This window comes from Anabas testudineus, chromosome 12, assembly GCF_900324465.2.
Source record: "Anabas testudineus chromosome 12, fAnaTes1.2, whole genome shotgun sequence".
In the NCBI taxonomy this organism is placed as follows: domain Eukaryota; kingdom Metazoa; phylum Chordata; class Actinopteri; order Anabantiformes; family Anabantidae; genus Anabas; species Anabas testudineus.
In genome coordinates, this window is record NC_046621.1 from 5,551,841 (window position 1) to 5,565,487 (window position 13,647).

Genomic DNA, 13,647 nt, shown 5'->3' on the forward strand with positions numbered 1-13,647 from the left:
CTGCATGTTTTATAGAATATCTACCGTATAGTCTTGTTTTAACTGATCATATAAATTAAAAACAAGACATTGTACATGAGGTTCAAGCTGTTTTTGAGTGTAAAAATGATTTAGTCCATTTAATTTGTACAGAAGAGGTCTTTAATGTTTCATGACCCAGGGGAAGCTGAGTCGTTCTGGTTCTAACAAGATAGGAATTAAGACTAGACTAAAAATAAACTGGAATAGAGTTTAGGGCCACAGCTAACATTTGTTTGTCAGCAGGAACTATCATCCCTGTAATAGTTTAGTATTTTTCTGTTGCTTATTTTTATGTTTTCATGAGATGGATGATGTTAAGTTGAAAATGGCTTCCTTTTAAACTTTGTAGGGCAAAAACAATATTGTTCTGCAGAACATTGCTGTGTTTGTGTGTGTGTGTGTGTGTGTGTGTGTGTGTGTGTGTGTGTGTGTGTGTGTGTGTGTGTGCACGTGTGTGGTTTGTTTGCCTCGTTTCCCGCCACCAGAGTGTTTTTATTTGTTTCACTCAGGTACAAAACACACCACAGGGAAACTACACGCCTTCATGCACATATACACACATACCGACACACATACCCACACAGACCTCCCGATTCAAACTTATCACTGCTCCACTGCTGCAACTCAGCAAATGTGGCGGACAGGGTTTAATTTTCTGGCCCCCCGCCTCAGTCCTAGCCTCATGCATTTTTCATCACCACCATCCTGTTCCCACCCAGCCACTGCCGCTGCACAATGCTATTGATTGGCGATTAAGCCATCAAACGGTTATAAAGAGGTCAATATTTTAAAGCCATTATGCTTTTCCCCTCCTTACATTAGTGTTTACCCTCCAGTACAGGTTTTGGGCAGTTTTACGAGTTTTTTAGAGTTCCCGCTCTTGAGCCAGGTCAGGTTATGAATGTTTGATGTAATGCAGACAGCAGAGTTTTATTTTTTTCAGCTCCTATATAATGCTTAGTCCATCTCTGAGGTGGTGTTCAATGAGCTGACTGCAGTAAAGGTGAGAGGGAACAGCATCAGTCAGCAGGGAGACTGGTAGGGTCATACTCTGCTAACCCAACATGTGGGATATGTGTAGTTGTTGACAAATTTGCTTATGGTAATTCTAATAGATCTCTGAAGGTCGTCAGGCAATATTGAGGGTTCAGCATTAACTGTGACCACTGGGCAAAGAATCTGCAGTCACCTCCTCTACTTGCAACTGATAAGCATCTTGAGTTATTTTTAGACTCATTCCAATCTCCTTATAGTAATACATGGAAATATATTATAACACCTCTGACATACTAGACATCACATTTTTTTCAGATACAGAAATTTAGGTAAATTAACCTCTGAACAAATCTCATTACGCTAGTACTAAACCTAATCTGGTGGCAATTATGTTCCTGATACAATTTGTTTAGTTGTATATACATCATTTTTGGCATGTTGTCATGTACTGTATAGCGGCAAAGCAAATGGTAGAGGTTCTTTTCATACCCCGTGTCCCTAGCAGCCACTGGTTTCTATTCATTTTTATGGTTTATGAAAATTAACCTGAAGAACTTATATGTTCTACCAAGATTTTAGGTATTCTAAGGTCTCGAGACCAAATTCCCAACCATCAGAAAATGGTATTATCTCTTTTAAAAAGGAATATTTAATATTATATATTTTCTGTAAATATCATTTGCAAACATTACATTACAGTTATTTAGCAGACGCTTTTATCCAAAGCGACTTACAAGTCATTACAAGTTACAATGGTAGGCAGGGCAGCGTGAGGAGGTCTTGCCTAAGGACCCCTACTGGAGGTAGCCATAGCTGGGATTTGAACCCCAGTCTCCCACATGGGAGGCGGTGATGTTACCACTACACTAACCAGCTGCCCATGCAATGCAAACATTGTCTCATTGCTGCACTTTCTTTTCCAACACTGCCAGGCATAAATCTCTGTTGGGATATTACTGAATTTGATTTGTAAATATTTTGGTTGGCTCAAATTTAAATTAAGATTGTCCCAGTTTTATTTTTCTTTAAGTCCTTTAGTGTGGGTATCTGTCAACTCCTAGTCCAATCAAATACTTAAAAGAACCCACAGTTTTTCATAATGAAGAAACAGGTCACCCAGTTCAATGGTGTAGCTCACTGATGTGTTTTTAATGGTTTTTGAACAACAATGAAAGTCCAGATGCTCACATGCTAAATGACAAAAAACAAGAAAACTTTATTCTTTAAATTAAACTAAATAACACAGGGGGAACAGGGAACTGAAGCATCCTTGAACACACCAACAGGAAAGGAAAGCGAAACATGGCCTGTTAGGCCTGTTAGGGTAATACAGTTGGGTTTATTGTGATAAATTCCATTTTAATAGAGTGGTGAAATTAAGTGAAACCATGTAGAAATTCAATCGAACAATGTAATATTCGTTCAAGTGAAGTAAAAGAGAGCATATAAGATTTGAGATGGTGGAAACATGCAGAACCAGCAGGTCTTGAGTTAAACAGGGGTCTGGCAGGGTGATGAGTGAACAAGAACAATGGTTTAGAAAGGCGAGCTGCAGGGTAGGGTAAGAATGTGACAAATGCAGGAATAGGGTCACAGGTTGTGGGTGAACTGTCCACTAATGTCTAGAAGAAAGGTCTTGACTTCTATGTTGTCTTCAAACCAATGTCTCACCCTGAGTTCACATGTCCACAAGTCAAAACCCATTCAGCCGAAAGCTGCTTCTCTGCAACTCATTCATTTTCTTGCTCTACGATAGTGTACCCAAGTGGTTTATATAATAAGAGTGGTACTCTCCATTAGCGCCAGTCACTTCGTGCTGTTTAAGTCCTTACTGTGTTGTCCACCACAGTAGGCTGGATAACACGCTTGAGCAGTCTCCCAATCACTGTGATCACCTGTGACAAACCACACTGAGGCCCAATCAATACACTGGTCTACGGAGGGCGGAGGAATTAATGTAACTCTGCTGCCCTGCATGCTTACGTGTGTGTGGTTATTGAAGAAGAAATTATGAATAAGACTACATTTATCTTTACCTGGGAGACAAGTCGAAGAGAACGAAAGAAAAGCAGCAAAAATTATAGAATGAATAGAAAATGAGGATTGAGTTAACGCTAAGATAAATTACAACATTACAGAGGCACAAATGAAGGCAGCGTGAGGGAGATTCAGTATAGGTGGAGGGAAGCGCAGCTCTCAGTCAGTGAGTCCTAAGGGAGAACGTTCACAGATATATTAATATAACACAGAGGGGGTAGTTAAAGAAGCTCTGTTTGTCTTAGGCTAAATTAACACCCCCTTACCATCATAATAGTCATGTCATTACAGGAAGAGGGTGAAGAGCCTGAAGAATGTTTAATGTCAATGTTTTTCCACCCACTTAATGAGCCAGGTTTACTCCCTGCAAATAAATTATATCAGACGAGACTGCTGAGTTGTTAGGGAGAGTTTCAGGTTTCTTTCATTCCTTCGGTACAACAACAAATCGGACGCACAGTCACCAACACACACACACACATATAGTATGAACACAGTGTACCTCATGTCCAGCTGTTCAGTGTCTTCATTAATCTGTTGCGAGCTGTGCTGTTTCTTTAACTTGTCCACTGCATATGTTGCTGGTTTTTGTTCCCCTCTTTCTCTTCATCTCCTCTTCCTCCAACTCCCGCCCGGTGCATGTTGGACGTCCTGCTGTGATTGCCTCCAAACACCATCCACCCACTGCCGCTACTCCCATGCCTGTAAGAGTTTGTCCCTCATTATCGGTCCTTACTGCACCCCAACCAACCTTCCCACCCAGCGTGGTGTCATAGCTTCAGTATAGTATTGTCTCATTATCTCCACAGACACTGGAGATATGGGGCATTATGGGACATCAGACACTCCCACTCCGTTAGAGGGTTGGGGGATACTAACAAAGCTGACAGGTGATTAAAAGAGGCCAAAGGTTTCATCTGCCCTTATCAGCGCAGCTAAACTGGATGCTGAACGCTCTTTTATATAGCCTTCACTCTCAATGGGAGAAGTGAGCCATTGTGAATCTGAGCGAAAAGGTCAAATCAATCAGAGCTAACAAAAACTACATATATAAAATAACAGCTGATGACAGCAGCATTTGGACAGCTGTGAAGAAAAACCCAAAACCAAAAATCTTAACAATATCTTAACAACCTCGACAGAGCAGAGGTGAGGGAATTACAACACACCATTTAAACAAGACTCCATGAGCAGAAGTATAGAGGCCATACCACAACATGCAAACACATCGTCAACAGTAAAAAGTTCTGGAACAAAGTTTAGTGTAGTAGTAGTTAGACCAAGATTAACCTTTACCAAAGTGATAGCCACAGAGAGCAGGGCAGGAAAAGACCTGCCCATGAGCCAAACTACAGATGTTGATCCGTGAAGCACAGTGGAAGCAGTGTCTTGACAATAAGTGACAGTATAAAGAGCGATAGTATTGTCTGAATAGGAACAATCCACATTATGTTATCAAATGTGCAATAACTTGTGATTAAGGAGCATGAAAAGTGATTTGTACCAGACTGTGTTAATTTGTTTAAACTGTCTGTCTCCCCCCTCTTCTGTGCTGCCTGCAAACTGTTCCAAAGATGCTGTAATGCAAAATTATCAAAAGAAAATAATGCAGAAGCAGACTTGTTATAAACAAATCATCACTCAATCTTCTTGATACATGGGTTTTAAATACACTTGATCTGCAGCTCCTCCTTGAGTCATCTCTCCAAATTCCTTCTGTCTTCCCATGGCTCCAAAAAGCAACACGTAACGTCCATGTAACTGTTGGGCCTGTTTTCTTGGTTTCAGGATGGGGGTGGCATGGCGGAGGAGCGGGGCTGGCGAGGACACAGTGCTGAGAAAGAGGAGGAAGGAGTGTGGGGGGGGGGAGGGGGGGTTGTCTGTCCTAGGAGACAGATGGCGCGGGGGGCTGGTCCATGATGGGCTGGTGCTGGACGGGCTCCATGTGCTGTAGTGGGTAACTGGGGCCCAGGGTGGAACGTAGGCGGCACTCTGATCCTCAGCGCCACAGTATTCCTCAGGCACAGGAGTCCACTTCCCCCGCCCATCTGTTCCTTCCATCACAGCTATGGCAAACGTTCCTGTACACACATGCATGCACACAAAAATATACACGGGAGAAAATACACACACATTCACATACACACACATACGTCAGAGACTGCCCCCTGCTAATCTGCAGCTTTGGGTTCAGTTACAGTGCACCAGCAGCTCTTCCCCCAACATTCTTCCTCCCCATCCTACAAAATTAGCCTCCAGGTTTGACTAGATACCACTAGCTTCCGCTCCTATTTCACGTCGCACTGATTGTATCTGTTACTGAAATGCTTAAGCTCTCCCACTTGACCGCTTTTGTTATCCTACATAATATTAGACTACTCCCACACAAACTTGTTGATGGCCACAACCTTTGCTTTAAAGTAATCTTGGCACTAGGGATTTAATTGCTCTGCTGTCACTGGTGGGGGGGTGGGAGAGCAGGTACATCCACAGACTGGGAGACAGAAGCCACAAGGGAAAGAGGGGAGAAAAAAATTGGCAAGGTTGTGAAGAGCAGAAAAAACATGTTGCCATAAGGTCTGTAATGTATGCTGAGGAAAGATGTGTTTCTATGACTGAGGCATGTCTGATGCATGATTTTTTTTTCTTCTCAAATCCCGAATGTTTTCTCAGTCAGTCTGGTAATAAACGTGCTAACACATGTGCAGCACTCTGAGCGATAATGACTTGAACAGGAAGATGACATCAGAGTGTCAGTCAGGAAGGTTGTTGGTGAGTCAAGGTTGGATGAAGACAGAGCAAAGTATGTTTTCTCCTTGTTGCAACCTGAAATGCTTGTGATTATCAGGTGTGACAGATAATATTACCACAATTTGAAGCATTTTAATCAGCACTTTTAGATGACAAAGGCACAGTAATGTTGTAAGTGGTGAGTAATTTATTTCCTGTGATTCTGATCCTGGACAGTGGGGAACAGGTTGTCTCACTATTCCAAGTTCAATAACATAACAGAACACTTTAGATCAAGAGTCAGTCTTTTAACTGTATTAAAAACTGGAGCAACATGTTGGAATCTGCACTAATAGTGTCATTTTGCACTTAAGTGATTAATGCTTTATGGGTATTGATGTTTTCACACAGGAGTCAGGCTACACTTGAACTCTTACAGTATCTGTGTCACTAGTTATCACTTCGGTGCACATCCAGATGCACTCTATGTCTCTCCCTTGTTTCTTTTTTTATTCTCAACTAAAGCTCGTGCAATTAAGCAAAACTGTGAAACTGCACCTACTGTTACTGTACATGACAACGGCACACAGATTTTTTTTCCAGCATTTCTCAATGTTGCCTTGAGTCACTTTAATGACTTTGTCATTAGGCAACTTAACAGAGAATGAATGGTATGAGACCACAAGGAGAGGAAATTACAAACATGTTTCTTGGCAAACTATGGGGTGTTTACTATTCAAATTTAGTGCAAATTTTAACCAAATTTCTAGAAAATCTGCCAAAAAGAAAATGCTAATTAATGAGTATTTCCATCCACTTTTGCTACACAACCATTAGGATTTGGTTTATGGAGATGAAGAGCTTGTGGTACTAATTCCCCAGTAAGGTGCCATTTAAGTGCCAGACAGACTTCAAATAGTGAAAAAAAAATATTAAACATGACGGAAATATCCTTTTCTTCTATTTCTTTGTTTCATAATAACTGTCTGTGTGTTTGCTTGTGATATGCTTCTGCATGTTTCTTGCATGTCTGCATGGGTTTACCTTCACAATTCAAACACCTGTGATTTTAAATTGCCTGTAGGTGTGAATGTTTATCTGTCTCTGTGTGGCCCTCTAAAGGACTCTAATGACCCTACAACCCATAACAGGTTATCACTGAAATGTCAAGTTTTTATCTACAAATAGAAAATGCAGAGAATGGGAAAACACAGTGTGATAGTAAAACAAGTGAACAGAGATAAAGTATCGATGTCAGTTTTCTAACGTTATCTACAATAAGCTGCTGATCATAGCAGAACAATGGCTGTAATATCAATATTACCAGGAAGTTTACATTAAACAAAGATGCATTATTAATATATATTTTAAGAGGAACATTAAGCTTTATGTACTATTCTATACTTTCAATTGAATCCTTCTTTATTCTTGATAAATGGTTAAATTATTTACTGGAAATTCATCTTGTTTTTCTGTGCATGCACACTAAGGCCAACAATAAAGTCAAGCCAGTACTTGACAAACGTCATAACATTTTTCCCACAATTAACTAATTCCATTTTTCTTACAAAGCATTTAACACAGTAACAACACATATGACATTCAACTGAGCGCCAGACTTGAAGTGCTTTTAGAGAGAGGCCCTTAGCCAGCTGTCTGAATGCCAGTTAGGGAAACATTAGACCTTAAATATTAATGCAGTAATATGGCATTGTTGGAATGCTTACTGTGCTGTGGGCTCCAGGCCTGCTGGGTTATTTGTCACACTCCACAAAGCTCACAGCAGCCAGAAAAGAAACCTCCATGAAAGGGCGAGAGCTTACAAAGTGCAGAGCAAAGCCTCTTCAGCCAATAAAAAAATCATGCATCACCTTAAGTCTAACTAGAACACTGAAATGATTTTGTTGCTCTATTGCTGCTGTTTTGTATCTTTTAGTACTATTTGTATATCCCAAGACAAGCCTCTAATGTTTTCTTTCCTCTGCACATTGCTCTTGGGCTAAAATCACTACATAAGTTGGTACTTTATAGTAGTCTTTTGTAAGCAATAGATTAAACCAAAATGCTGATGAAAGGTGGGTATTGAGCACAATCCAATTAAGATTTTGAAACAGGTACAAAATGCATTAAGCTCAACAGTCAAAGCAGCCCTCCCTCCTTCTTTTTCTCTCTCTGTGTGAATCTTCCAGCAACAGATGGCCGATGAAGAAATCAGCAACACATTTATTTTTTCTGTCCTTTATTTTAACAAAAATGTGTCATAATTGGATGTCTACCCGAACACACATATTTTAGTATATATTGATTCTGTTCCAGTGGAGATATTTTCATCTTACATCATCCAATGAACTGAATATGCGTGCCTTTGGGAATAGGTCGCTTTTCATCAGCAACAGTTTTTAAGATTTAGTTTCTGTGTAAACAAAAAAAAAAATGTAAACGTGCCTAAAATGTTTTGCATAATTGCCACACACACACACACACACACACACACAAGCGCACAGCTCAGTGCTAAAGGCTCAGTGTCTTTACAGCTTGTAATGTATTAAGTTAACCTTGGAGACACCCTGTGGTGCTTTAGCTAGGGCTGGCAAAGATGCCTTAAACTCTGCAGGGAATAAGAAGATGAGAAGTTAGGAGGAAAAAAAGATACACTAACAACCAGAGTTAAACTTCAGAGAGTGAGATCTTCTTTTTTGGCATATGCATGTGTGTAAGAGTGTGTGCAGGTGTCCACATGTGTGTTTCAGTCTGTGTGAGGTTACACTGGAGCTTGGTCTGCCTGATTGGATATGTAAAGGAATGCAAATATGAGATCACTGATGGGATGCTGGTGCAGGCTCACAGTCCAGAAGTTTTGCTCTGGGACATGGGGTGTGAGGGTGGGTTTGGTGTGTGCATGAAGTGAGTTGGGGTCAATGATGTGAATTCCATCGATTGCAGGCTTCCTGACAAGTGTTCAGTGATTTCCTGTCCCTGGCAGAAATATTGTGCTTGTTAATCCATTTGAATCAGAGCAGCAAAGGGACTCGGTGAAAGAGTCTGCGTGTTTATGTGTGTGTGCTGCTCGGAAATGGTGAAGTGGCGGGGGGGATCGGTGCAAACAGGATGCTAATGAGCCTGTGCTAATCAATGTGTGCTTAATCAGCTATTCCGCTCTGAGTGGCCACAGGAAGGATAGAGGAGGGGAGCAGAGGGAGCAGTGAGAGAGTGTTGGGAGGAGTTCATGAGAAAGTGCAGGCCCAACCTCTGATTCACTCCCTTCGTTGAGAACATTGTTTCTCAGGAACTGCTTGGTGAATGCAGATTCACTTTCCCTCAGACAGCAGGACCACTTAATGTGCTGTTGGGTTTCTGAATGAGCAGAGCTACTGCTTCACTTGTGTGGAAATAATTTAATTATATGCCGTGTTTAGAAGCGGGTGACATCGTGATTAGTGTACCTATCTGATGGATGAAATAGTGCCTTTTGGGGATACCTAAGTGTTGACCTTCACCTGACAATATCTAATCTGTTCTGATTTTAAAGAATCGGGTATTGCATCAACTTGTCTTCACTGTTTAAGATGATCCACTGTCCAACCAAGAATCCCCATAACTCTTTACAATCAATCCTTTTTTCAGCAAAACTGCAGCATATTTATCACTTCATTGATAGTCTACAAAGCCCTGCCCCATTAGTCACTTTTACTACATCTGTAAACCTCTCAAGTCTCCCATGGCACACAATTGTATGCAGTTTACACTAAACCAATTAACAAGTAGCTAATATTAGCTTTGCTAATTGTCTCTATTATTTTTACTTAACTTTACAAGAAAAATGGCTTTTATCAAGAGGATTAAGTGGAACTTCCAGTATTGATCAAATGTAGAGCTACAGTGGCTATTTATTAATTAGGTGGTAAACTACAACTATTACTATTATAATCCTTCCCATGCACTTGCACATCCCTGCACCAGCTTCTAGTAACATGGATAATGCTCTTGTTCATAAAGTTTCATTATTTAACCCTGTCCCAAAAGACTTTTAAAATTTTTCTTTTCTTTTTTTCCCCAACGTGTTGGTTTCAAGAGTTATGCATTAATCCTGTTCTTTACCCACTCAGAAAAAGGCCACAACTCAATCAGTCTCTCGTCCTCGGGAACAGCGGCCTTTAAAAAATGACTCCATACCCTGAGCTGACAGCCCAAAAATGGGAAGAGAGGAATTAATCTCACAGAAAGACCCAGAGTAAAAAAAGAGGGGGAAAATAAACTAAAAACGAAGGTTGGGGAGGGTGCGGAAACAAAGTGTGTGTTAGGTGAATGTGGCTGGGGTCCACTCAGAAATCTTACACAAATTCTGCAGCATGCACGTACACACACCCACACAAATGGTATGTGTGAAGATGAGAGGTGGGAGGGAGACGGAGCAGAGATCAATCCATATTACAGTCTAATCTGTAATGCCCTGAGCTGTTGCAGACGCAAGGTTTGGGGGGGACTTTATGAAGTGTTGTCAACATGTTGTGATTTCGAAAGGATCTGGCCCAGGAAATAGGGCCACTGCATTTGGTTGTTAATATTCTATAAGGGCCCAGGTCGGTGCAGACTCTCAGTTTGTGGTTTCTACTTCCAAACAGTTAACAACGGGACACATTATTTGGCTACCCTACCTGGCCACTCAAATAGGATGTGACCTGGGAGCAGCAAACAGCTGTGGGGGTAGATACGGTAAAGTAGTGAGAAGTGGCAGAGAAAGAAAGAAAGAAAAAACGTGTTGATTCCTGGCAGTGGTTCATATTGATGCTGTCATGGAGCGTGTTAGAGAGTTTGCGTTGGTGTGCGAACTGTATTGGAATTTGGATGCAAAACAGAGGCAGATAGGGAGGCAGATTGGGGCGAGATAAATGGAGAGGGAGATAGATCGCAAAGGACCGTGCCAGCATCTCAAGCCTCCTGAGGACGGCATCTCTCTGAGGCCGCCTATTGTAAATGGGGACTGCCAGTAAATTTATCACAGCATACAAAAGTTCTCATTCTACTTCATTGCTGCCCTTGATCATTCAAACATTTCATCCTGTGAGACAAGAGCATGTACATGATGTCCAGCTGAGTTATTGTTCAAAAAATACACATTAACATGCTTAACAGTTGTCGCATACCAAGTCCGTGACCATAATTTAAATGGCTCTAGTCTGATGTCGTGTCATTTGGCTTGTGTTTGAGAATATTTGATGAGGCTACATCATTACAACCCCCCACCCACCCCCCAACCCATCTATATCTATTTGGGTAAATGAGCAATGGCTCTCGTTTGAGCCGGAAAGCCGAGCTGTCATTAGTCTGTCTCCAAATACACCCACCAGCTCTAATGATGCAAAAACATGCCTGGCTATGCCTGAGCACGAGCCGTTTGAAGAGTATAAAAAAAAATGAAATAAAAAGATTTGAAGAAAGATAGATGTAGCAACGTGTACATCTTCAGGTGGAGATAGTATTTCACTGCAGAGAGATGAGGTGGATGATGGGATCTTTTTGTAAGGTGGTGGTGTGCTCTGTGTGTGTGTGCGTGTGTGTTTCAGTTTTATTTTCATTTTAAAGTGGAATGGGCTTTTAACATGTAACTCCAAACCTGTCTGTCTGTCAACCACTCTTTGATGTCCTGCTGCTGATGTAGCCTTTGAGAGGGCTTGGGTATCATTAAGCACTTCCAATGAGTCCCACGTAGAAAGATGACTAGATCCCTAAAGTTTTTCATCATCAATAAAAACCAGTCTGCTTCTCCTTTAAGTGAGAACTTCAATCAACTTTAATTCATTTATTTGTCCATAAATAACCTGCCTGTGATTAGCCAAATGGTGTTCTTTTAGTATTGTTGGAATTTCTATTGCTGCTACCTTTACTTTCAGAGCTGCTTCATCACAGTAATGTCTGGTATGTGGCCTATAATGATGTGCAGGTATCCATCGTATATGAGTGATGTGAGGCTAATACGTGAAGCTATAATATATGCTTGTCACCAGTAAAGGAGAGCATGAGCATTCCAGAGTGCACTGCATGCTGAATTTGAACGAGGGGGAAGACATTAAATATTCTTTTTGATTGCATATCCAGCTGCATATTCTCACACAGGGATTTTGCTTTTAACTGAATGTGCTGTACACAAGCACTTTGCAGTTTAACAAATATTTTTCCCCTGGCAATGTCTCAGCCCACCGGTGGTTTAGTACTTAATCCTTCACAACAAATCCAACTAGTAGATTCACCCAGGGGTGGGCGGGGAACTGCCATCTCTACAAAGGGAATTATTGACATTATTAAGCTTTCTGTTTACAGTAGAAAACGCATTTTGTACCATAAACAAATGTATGGTTTTAATCTCTATAAGCCTTCTCATGGCGATAACTTAACTTTAATGATGAAACCTGACCTTGCTCTGAAGAGTTAGATGGGCAGGTTTTACTAATGTAGTGGGGAATCCTTAAGGGAATACTAATGTTAGTTGAGGCAACATCTTAGGCCTCCTCATAGCAGTTCTTACCCCAGGTCTCCCCCAGAATCAAGGGTCCTTTTGAAAAAGCCCGTCTTCTCATCTCTGGCTCTGTTCTGAAAGCTCATTAGGACTGGAGATCAAAGACTGGGGCAGCCGGCCTGTGAACTGGACACTGTGGGCTATTTCCATCTATTTATCACTCATACAGCTATTTTGGCTCTCACTGGAGGTGATCTGCATCCAGATTACACCACAACTTTCCTCTGTAATCATGCCATTTTGGTGACATCCATCAGCAAACACACACTAAGGATTCTCCAAACTGAATGCCTGCTTCCAGCAAATTCTGGCCTTCAGATGAAAAGCTTATTCACAACTTTAAGAAACAAACAGCTTTAACACTGTCCTTATTTGACTAAAATGTAAAGTTATGCTACTTTCAAAATGTAAGACACTACAATTATTTGTTCCAAATATTACCAAATAATAAAACTTTTTGTTGTTGTTTTTTTGTTTGTTTTACGATTTGATTACACCAAATGTTTAAGTTATCACTCATTTCTTTTTGGAAGGGCAATGTATTCTGTTTTTTATCACCCTTATTCCTTCTCACTAAGGTTAATTATTCAGGTGTGATGATGCTTCTTCTGAGAAATACATACAAGATTTTTGGCTTTGACCAAAAGCTGTTTTTGAGTTATAGTTACTGTACATCAAAGTTTCCAGCTGGGGATGAATCCTGTCATTTGCTGTCTCCACCTTTTTCCCCTTTTATACAGTTTCAAGACAAACACACCTGCAAACACAAATGGGCTTAAACACGCATATTTATTTGCTTAGATCAATGAATGACGTCATCTCAGAGCAGGTCATGAGCAGGACGGGTAGGCCATCTGTCTGTCTGCTTTTACAGTTGATTAACAATGGCATTGTACATCCAAGTCAAATAATACTGTGATAACAGGAGAGATCCAGATCTTAGTCACGTGACGCAGCTCTGTTCTCTTCCTATATACAGATTCAGGAACAATGTGAAATAATTCTATTCCCTGGGTTCATATCACACAAGACAAGTAGAAGTGTGGAAAAATGCACAAGTCAGCAGGGAGATCCATAAGGGACAATAACCTCTTCACACACGTGACACACCTGCAATTCGCATGCATAGACTTTAAATTCATACATGCCCCCCTCATATGTGTCATAAACAGACCAAAACAGTGCAGTGGCCCCATGCCTTTGAGCAAACAGTTTTGCTTTTTCAAGGTAATTAAAGCATGTCTGCCCTTGAACGCTGTCTTGGTCTTATCTGATACCTGGCATCTTTTAAAAGCAGCACTCTAACTACGGATTTATACCTCATAAAGACTTAGATTGAGTGTGAGCAA